The sequence below is a fragment of the Charadrius vociferus genome, unplaced genomic scaffold (genome assembly GCF_000708025.1).
Source record: "Charadrius vociferus isolate BGI_N301 unplaced genomic scaffold, ASM70802v2 scaffold7, whole genome shotgun sequence".
NCBI classification, from domain to species: domain Eukaryota; kingdom Metazoa; phylum Chordata; class Aves; order Charadriiformes; family Charadriidae; genus Charadrius; species Charadrius vociferus.
The window spans coordinates 4007088-4017240 of NW_009649308.1; positions in this window are offsets into that span (position 1 = coordinate 4007088).

A 10153-nucleotide genomic window follows, 5' to 3' on the forward strand; every position below is an offset into this window, starting at 1 on the left:
CATTCCTGACTGTTCCAGAGATTACTGTTCAGACACTTATGTAGACTTCTTTTATATTTGATTTACAGCTCTACAAGGTCTTTTGCAGGCAAATGTTCATTTTCTTCAGTTGTTTTTATTTGGTTCCTTGACCTTGAAGTAAAATTGGTAGTGATTATAGGTGTTGCCAAAAGTTTTCTTCTGACCTAGTTGCTCTTGTCAGAACTTAGGAAGCACTGTTATCTCAGTGGATGCACCTTACCAGACGGAGCAGTAATACAGATCATCTCCTTTGTCATTGGCACCTTTGACACAACGTTGAAGGGGTTTGCAGTTGACCTGAGAGGGATGAAGATTTCTCCCTTGCTCTGGGCAGTAACTAAGAGTATGGAGTTTGGATCCATTGCGATAAATACTTCTTTTTCATGCTTTTTTGTAAGTTCTTGTGATAAGGTTCTTGTGGGAAAGAGGATTGTTGGATGAATTGTATCAGATTAACTAAACATTAGATTTCTCTGTTGGCTTCTGACCGTGCATTGGCATTGACCATTTATCCATAAAACAGCAACTTTTTCAGCAAAAAAGTGGGATTTATTTTTGCGTCTTTCCTGACGTGAACGTCATGTTTTATTAGGGAGTCATCTCAGTCAGCTTTACTCGCAGCTTATTTTCCTCCCAGCCTTGCAACACTTGCAGCAGCTTCAATCAGAGAGCCCCGATGGGGAAACATTGCTGGAAGGATGAGATGCAATGCCGGAGTCCGGCAGAGCAGGATTGCTGCTCAGCAGAGAAGATGCAAACATCTGTGAGATATTAAAAACTTTTGACAGGGATAGGAAGATAATTCTCAAGATAATTCCACGTCAAGCTCTGCTCTAACGTCTGTCTCCCGCCAGGCTTCCTAAGCCCTAGGTCATAAGGTTAGAGAAAATTGTGGGCTGGTTGTATCATCCTTCACCAGTAGATACAGAACTTCCCAACCTCAGTCAATCGCCACCAGACCCGGACAGCCTCTCGTCACCCTCCTATTAAGGATGACTGTTTCTAAAACATTAATATTCATGTCAAGTCGAGATATGGATCAGCATAGGCTTAAATCATTGTCAGGAACAGATGTGAGATACCTAATCAGTTATTTCCTAAGGAAAATGAGTTTGATTGCATGAATAGTTGTAAATATTTCATTCAGCAATTCAGCTACTACGGCAATGGTAAACAGGCTGCTGAGGCTGAAGAGAAGCATTTTGCGGTACTGTACTTGACATCTTATTCATTTAAACTTTAGTGTAGAAGAAAGCAGCTTAGGTTCGTCAGATTACTTTTTGTGACAGCACTGATCACAACCAGGGACTCACTTTGAAGAGAGCCCAACATGCTTAACCCTAATAAACACAGCCATCCTGGTTTCCGACGTGCAGCGTTCTTCCACAGGACGAGCACAAAGCTGCAGATTTTGCCAGTGGGATGCGATCGTGGCGCAGGAGTGAATTTTGGCTGCAGCAGGAAGATGGCAGCCTGAGCACCAAAGCCTTGATCCCCTGCCTCGGTTTTGCAGCCGCCCAGGCGAAGCCAGGCTCTGGCGGTGAGCGTAGTCCTCGGCTGGGAGCGGGGCCAGGACGAGGGGCTCTCTATTGCTATGTGACAACTCTGCTGGCTCTCTGAAGCATTGGCTATACATCAGCGATAATTAAGGACACGGCTTCAATTTCTTGGGGTTTTTTCACTTCTCACTTGTTGGAAGCAAAACTGAATTAATTTGGGAGAAACTTAGTGTTTAGTGTTTAGTGTTCAATCGGGATGGGTGTAATACGAATTTCAGTGAAGTAGGCAGGAATTTTACTACTGATCTTTTGCAGAAGGGCTGAGAAGAGGATGAAAAGGAAGCAGGACGTTAGCTTTTCTCCCTGACTAAGTGGATGTTTTCCCTGCTTGACTTTTGGCTAATCTATTGTGTAGTTTGCTTGTGATTTTTAGGAGACATGCACAAAAGCGGCACATGAAAGAAAGAGGTTGGGAGTACAGATGATATTTGCCATCTCGAACATGGTGTGAAATTCTGGGGAAACTGGGACTGCCAGCTAAAGGTCACGGGCGTTTTATAAGTTCTGCTGCTGGCTTCATGCTACTGCGTAGATGTTTGTGAGGGAACTTGCTGGCCTTGGTGGTATTACATAGTCAGATTATCACAGAAACAAGCTCCCTTTTAAGCCATGTGTTTTTTATGCGCGTGCATTACAGTATTATTATTTTCATCATCTGGTTTTAATGTGTATTTTCTCAGCCAGCCTAATTTTGTTGTGCTAAATCTAGTATGGACATCGTTAGTACACGGATATGTGGTTTAAGGTGCTTCAGTCAGGAAGGCCTAGGTAATGAATTCATGTTAATCCTAATTCTGGAAACACAAATAAATCCCACTGTTTTCCCTGTTTCAAGAATTACGTAGGTGGTTAAAAAAGGCCAAAGGATCTGGCTAAATGAAGGGCCAAGCTTTTCACTCTGTCCCAGGTGAGACGCGATCTCACCCTGCAACTTTTTCAGCTGGCACAGTCTCTTACTTGAATCCCAGGGACCACAAGTACCTATAGGTACGGATCCACCAGCCTTGGCAGCCACATCCATACAGCCAGGACTGCTCCGCAGGTCAGCAGTATCCATCGCTGCTGCCATTAGCTACTTAGTAGAGGAGAGTTATCCTTCGAGATTGATAAATACCCATGTATTTCATTTACTGGCTGTATTGTAGTCTTGATTTTGACTCATACTAGGAGGATTCTTAGTACCGGACCACTGCAGATGTGAAATAAAGCATATTTTAAAATGTTATACGTTCTTGCACAATTGTAATCCGTAGACCCCTATGTCCTTAATTTCAGGGATGCCCATCCTTGTGGGATGTGACCAGTTCTCTGTCCCGCATCCTTCCTCTGCCATCGGTGAGAAATCCCCGCCTGCCCGTGCTGTAGTGGGTGACGAGGGACCGTGCGCTCTGCAGCAGCGGTCACTCTGCAAGAGACCAGAGCCTCTTCAAGGGCACGATAGCAGAAATGTTTCTGTTTCACCCCTTCTCTTTCCCCTGAGTGTCTGTGTTTACTCAAATCTTTTTTACATGAACATTATCTGTGAGAGACGCATCTTTTCTGGTCTTAAATAGTTAAAAAAAAAAACCCTCCAAGAGAATCCCCAAAGCAAAGTGGACATTCAGTCGTGCTGAGTCATATTTTGTTATTATGGCTGATTATGCAGCCAGCCATGCAGATAAATGGCAAGGGGAAAAAAAAGGATGTGTGTGAATATCTTATCTACGACAGAATGAGGCCTTGGGTCTTTGTGCATAATTTGTGTAACAATAATGACCTAGTATGAAAGTGTTCCAGTGACTGACATATTTGCAGTCTAAAAGAGATAACAAAGTAATAAGAGAGAGAGAGAGATCTGTGGATGTTTATCTTCTCTTTTCTTCTTTCTGAAGCAAAGTTTTGCTTTCTCATTATATTTCTAGCGCGTATCAGCGGTACCATGCAGAATGATGAACATGATTGCAGTTAATTGTTTAAATATTCTTTTATTCCTGAAGCTTTCAAAACAAATAACCATCTTGTGAGGAGCTAGTTGAGGAGTGGCGTGGGCAAGACAGTGCAAAAGAGAATACTGTATGTGAAGTTAAAAGGGCCTCAGAGAAGAGAAAAAGTACGGGAGGGGTGTTTTAAGGAAGGAAAGAAAACCAGTTATGCTATTAACAATGCCACTAACATAAGTGGCTGCAATTCTTCTTGAAAGAAATTTGTAAGCTTCAATAGTTCAAATCCATCCCTGGTGTAACAGCGATGGAATCACACTGGGATCAACATCTTTCCTGGTGCATAAGTCTTCTAGTGTTGCTTAATGCAAATACTACAAATGAGCACGACTTTGTCCAAAATGCATCTGCTGACTATATTTATCATCTGTCTTCTTCATGGTAAACAAGAAGAAACATCTGTGGAGAAGGTCTGGTAGCCACGGAAAATATTTTGCACCATAGTGTCTCACTGGTGCCATGATGAGCTATTCTCAGCTCAAAGAACTGTTCTTCAGGGCAGCTGAGACCCAACTGTACATTTGGTGTTTGGGACCCTTGCAAACACATTACATATTTGTAATGCAGGAAGTAAAACACTGGATGGAAAAGTGCCACTTCAAGACAACTGTGAGTGCTTTTGGAAATTCTGAGTAATGAGATGAGTTTTCTCACAGTAATGCTCAAGTCCAGCCCTTAATCATACACTCGAAACAAGTGGGCTCAGACCTTATGAAAGGTGTTTACTTATTCAGCTTTAAGGCACAGGCCAAGAAATAACTTGATCGGATTAGCTGAGTTTGAATAGGAACAGCAGCAAATAGAATCAAATGAGTGTGAACGATGCTGCTGTGCTCTCTATTAGAAAAATATCTGCCAGCTGCCGTTGTAGAGTATAATCCTGCAAGATGCTGACGCCTCCGGTTCCCGTTGCCCGAGGGAGCTGGGCACTTGAGGCGCGCGGCTCCCATTACTCACCTTAGTCAAACAATGGTTTTTCTCTGAAATCCTTCTTTTCCCTGTTATATAAAGGCTGGTTCTTTTCTCCCTCCTCTTTCTTGAAAGGCTCTTGATGCTTACAGGGGCTGGGTGCGTTGCTGGTTATTCTCAGCTGCAAGATTACAGAGATGGCAGCGGTAAGGTCAGTGGGGCATGAACGCGGCTCAGCTGGAGAGCAGATGTGAGCAGATCATTTAAGGAAAGCAGCTGAAATTCTCGGAGCCAAATGAGGATAAGACAAATTTTGAAATGTAAGGGCTTTGTTTAAATTCCTTTTGACTGATGTGCACATTATACCTGGAATGCTCCAGAATTAAACACACCAAGAGGGTAAAGAAGTTTCTTATGCTTGAACTTGGACGCGTGAAGCTGAAGATGTAAAATGAGGTCAGTTAGCTCAGCTGCAGTGAATCCTTTGATATTCATTTAATGGATAAGTAGATAAAACTCTAAGTAAGCTTGCATGGGAGACTTTGAATTTTAACGACTAAAGCTCTTTATAATTTTCTCACAGGTCTTTTAAATAGCCTGAACATTAGGAAGCATTTCTTTACCGAGAGGGTCATCAAACACTGGAACAGGCTTCCTAGAGAGGTGGTCGATGCCCCAAGCCTGTCAGTGTTTAAGAGGCATTTGGCCAATGCCCTTAATAACATGCTTTAACTTGGTCAGCCCTGAATTGGTCAGGCAGTTGGACTACTTGATGGTTGTAGGTCCTTTCCAACTGCAATAGTCTATTCTATAGGGCAGTTTAACAGTTCGGACAGCTGGTGCTGTTCCACTTCTGCTGCAATACCACTGCAGGTCTCCTCACCCTGATTTCTCATTTCTTCTCTCTCTGACCCAGACATGGTCTGGCTCTGGGAAATTCACCATTTTGGCAGTCTTAGGGTTTGAGATTTGGGCTAAAGTCAACAAGTTGAACTCTGGATCAGGAGCTAAATTCTCTTCTGGTATAGGGAGGCTTTCAATCCGGTTCAGACCTACCTCTAATACTTTTGTCATAGTATTTCCTTTTTTTGAATAGCTTCCTTATGTATTGAGTTCCAGAAATTCCAGGCTGGTGATACACATGGGAAACAGATTGCAACAGAGAGCAGATTAAATTACTCAGGTCTAGGGTTACTGAGTCAGAACATTTTTTCTTCATGTTCTTTGAAAAGGGAGAAGAATCTTCCCTTTTTTTATTTATAGGAAGAAGTTTGAGATCAAATGACTCTGAGCTGCCCTTTCATTGGTCAGTCAGTGATTACTTGAGGAAAAAAAAACGACCCATGGTTTTTTCCCCCCTCCTTCATTTGAAAATCAGTTCTTACCAGTGCTGCGTATTTAAGGGAGTTCTAAGACTATAGTCTTAGATGCTTCAGGAAGCTTATTTTAGGAGGGAAGACTTGACTGAATGCCAATAGACGGAGCTAATCATGCGGACATCTGGATTCACTTCTTAACTCTGCTGTGTGACCTTGGGTCAAAGATTTAGGTCGAGCTTTTCCAAAATGTGCCTTGTCTGTAGGTGCTTATGCTGGGTTTCAGCATTACTGAAAATTGGGCTGTAACTGCATTTACTGTTTCAAATTCCGTTTCCCAAAACTGGGACGCTCGCAAAAAAAGACAGAAGTAAAATGTGTGCCGCTGTTCCCTCACTTGTACAGCAAGGATAACTGTGTTTATGGAGTGCACCGAGGTTTCCTGATGTAAAAGCATTGGAGGAGAGAAAGGATGGCAGCAAGCTGCTTGCAAAGCATCAGAAAAGTAGACATTGTTCAGCTCAAATCAAAGGATGCTGAACAAGAACCAGACTTCCAAGACCTCCCACTTTCCCAGCCGAAGGGCTCCCCAGGCAGCGTAGAGGACCAAGCAGATCTAAGGAAGCGCAGAAGTGACAGAGTCAAGGATAGCCGCTGTCTGCAGCCTGTCTGCTCAGCGCCCAGCCCGGCCAGCTGCCTTCCCACGCGTTGCCCAACAGCAGCAGAGGAGCAGCTAGCTGAGTTCCCCTTTCTTGGAGAGGGGACCCAGGGACGTAGCATTGCGTGTGGCCAGGGCAGCGCAGGTGTAGCAAGCCCTCTGCTTCCTGGAGGCTTTGATTTGTGCCACATACGGTCGGTCTTTGCGTGCCAGAAAGGGGCAGATCTACTGTGCAGGTGTGGATCAACTCTGCTAAACATCTGGTCATGTAGTGGAAGAGTCCTGATGGTATCAGGCTCCTTTCATTAAATGAGCTAGGGAGTTGGCAAACTCTTCTTGCTTTTCACTTTCCCAGGTGCATCCTGAATCCAAGATCGACTCTGGTTGCTGTCAGGCTTTGAAGTGAGCTGAGGCACATTAACAGGGCAATGGCCAGGGGAGTACTGTACGTAGACAGAAGATGTTTGAGTTTAAAGGAAAATCCTCCAGTCCACAAATAGCTCCCACCACCTGCTGGTCCTGCAACCTGTGAGCAGATGGACTTTGAAGCCAAGTCGTACACGGCATTTTTCTCTTCACTGGAACAGAATAGTTTGGAAGTGTGGTCCTGGAACCACTTAGGACCCACTCCTGGCCCAGTTGAAAGCCACTGCTTTTACAGTGCAAGGCAAGCAGCCCTTGGGCCTTATGTTTGTTTTTGCATTATGAGCTCAACCTCCAGCACAAGTAAACACAAAGAACAAGTGCTCATCCCCTCATCTGTACCATCCTCAAGCATCTTAAATTCATTTTATATAAAAGACTGGGAAGGGCACAGAAGAAACAAAGCAAAAAAAAATATTGTTTGAGGAGAAAAAGAGAATAGCTAAGGATATGAATGCTACTATTGCCTCTTTCAATGAACTGGTAGTTGCTGGGGATGTTCTCTTGCTGAGAAAAGTAGAGGAGAAGGTATTTAGTTTAATTAGATAGCTGATTTGCTTTGTTGTCTAATGATTAGATTCATTCTGTGCACAGGGAGATCATAAGGCATATAAGTAGGTAGTTCAATGAGACGTAGGCTTTATGTAGCTTGGGATGAGTTTCACCCATAGTAAATAAAAGAGAAGAGGAATTACAAGAGGGATTTCAGGGTAACACATCCAAAAAGACAGCTTTGATGTGTTTGTCCTCGTATCTACATAGTTGCCAAAACAAAATCCAAAACTAAAAAAGGACCCGATGACCTCACTAAGTGCCATAAATACAGTTGATGCAAGCTACCTCCCCTTGGTGGGAGTAACACAGAGCACCTCCCAGGGAGAAGCTCCAGCTGGTGATCCCCGAAAACGGAGCACGAGGTGTCAGGGTGCCCCGCACCCGCTCTGTAGGCAGTTCTTCCGCAGAAGGTGCGGAAGCCAACACTGTCGAGTTCGCAGAGAGTGTTGGTGCCTTTTAAAAATGTTCCTAGCTGGTTTGCTCTGATAGTGTTGAAACTATTCCGAATGAAACCCTGAAATCAGCCAGAATTTCAGCAGTGGGTTTATGATCAGATGTCGTACGTGTTGTTTAAGCTGCAGAATCAATAGCTTTGGGGATTTTTTTAGCTCGTTGAGCCGCTCTCTTAATTCCTGAAATTTATTGGGTTAACCTTCCCGCGCAGCCCCCCAGAGAAGTGAATAGGATAGAAAGTGGCCTGAGGCATGAGAGGGAGCTCTGCTCACCTCCCTTCCCAGGCGCCCAGCAGGATCTTTACTTAACTCCCAGCATCAGGAGGTGAGCAGTGCAGGAGTCCTCCTGGATGTCACCACTGCTTTCCTTGGTAGAAATTGCTCTCGGTATTTTTTTTGCACATTGCTCTGAAGTAAAATGTGTGTTTATATATGTGTGTCTGTGCACACACCCCCCACCCCCACAGATGCAGTTGCACCAGCAGGATCAGCTGTAAGCAGAAACAGTGCTTTCAGATCATTCATATGTACTGGAAGTTTTGGAGAATATTCTGTTCTGACTGTTAGATTTCAATAGTGCTGCCTTCTCTTCAGCTCTATGAGCCTTTCCTGGAAACAGTCTCGTGAAAACACACATCTCAATTTCTGCTGAAGGATTAACTGTGGGCAGCTGCCTTTGCTCCCATTCTACAGGAGGGAAAACTGTGTCATTATTTGAGGATTACTTGGGTCTTTGAGTCAGGTGTGTTAAAGAATTGTTTATGGGTTAGGTATCATCATTTCATACTACAACACAAATTTACCTTTCCTGTAGTAACCGAAAGGCTACAAATGAACACAGGTATTCATCCAAGACTGCAGAAGTATTATTTGAATATGCATTTTTATCTTATCCCGCTTGTGCCAGTAGAAGTACAGTTTTGTACTACTTAGGGTTATGAATCAGCAGTTCTGCCTTTTGCCATGTTTTGAGAATTTTAAGAGGCTATTAGACAAATTGATATAATTAATTAAATGCATGCCTTTCTCGTTACAGAAACCCTGGGGACATTTTAAGTAATATTCTACAGTATTGTATCTTTACCCTGCAAGGTTCAATAATTTGCTGGAACAGAACAAACTTGGCCAGCTATTTTCTCCAGGATCTGACAAAAATCCTAGAGGACAAAATGTTCCAGTAATCATCTTTTCTTTTGAAGGGTCTGTTAGTTTTTAATCCTTTCCCCCCTTTCTTTTGTCAGAAAATGGCATATCCTGGTTAAAAAGACCAAAAAAACTAAAAAACCAACACACCACCATTGTTCCTCCCTGTATCTTTCATTTCATTTCTGTGCTGAATCACAGTGTTCTGTTATAGCCTTTCTATGGTGTAATTGTTTTGTATAATCCATTTTCTTTGGGCACCTCTTAGCTTCTGTCTGAAGCGGTTTCTGCTATAATGAATGTAGTAATAAATCTGTCACAGGTAACAAGCTAAATTTAGAGCTCAATAAACCAGGAGAAAGTATGCTGTAGGTAAGCGAGCACATCGAGATGCAATAGTTACAGTAGTGGCACAAAAAGTCCACTTCTGACAGATTAACAAAAGTGGACATAATATTTGGTTCCCTCACCGATTCTCCACCCTTATCCGTGCTCCAGTAAACAAAGATGCTGTGTGAAAATATAGGTACAGTCCTGGCATGTCACCCTGCCTTGACACCCGCAAAGAGCGAAGGGGTGTGTTTGCTGCCCCAGAGGAGCGTTCTCTATGGACCGTTTCCCTCAGCCATCCCACCGTGGAGACGCAAGGTGGTGTTTCTGTCAAGGATGGAGCTGCACAGCCACCTCTGAACTGAGGGGGATCCCAGTGGAGGATCTGAAACTGGAATTAGGAGCTATGAGGCAGGACAGGACTCAGTGCTCCTGGACCTGGCTCAAGGTGGTGTGGGAGCTGACTGTGCTGATGACACCCATCTGATCCCCACCAGCACGATCCCTGAGGCAGTGTGTCCCTAAACAATTTAGCAGTCCTGCACGCCTCAGACGTGGGCAAGCCAGGAGTTCCCACGGTTGAATGGCTGATTGATTGTCAATACTGAGATCACTGTAACACTTTTTGCTCTTTTGAGAAGAGGAAAGTGAGGAACGTGGAGAATAATAAGCAATGGAAAGATGTAGGCAGATGACATAAGAAACAAAAAGATGGAGCAAAACCACATTCAAGAAAGATCCAGTTCTCTGAATTGCAAACCGATGGCTGTTAAGGAAGGGGGATGAGAGAGAGAAGAGCAGGAAAGAG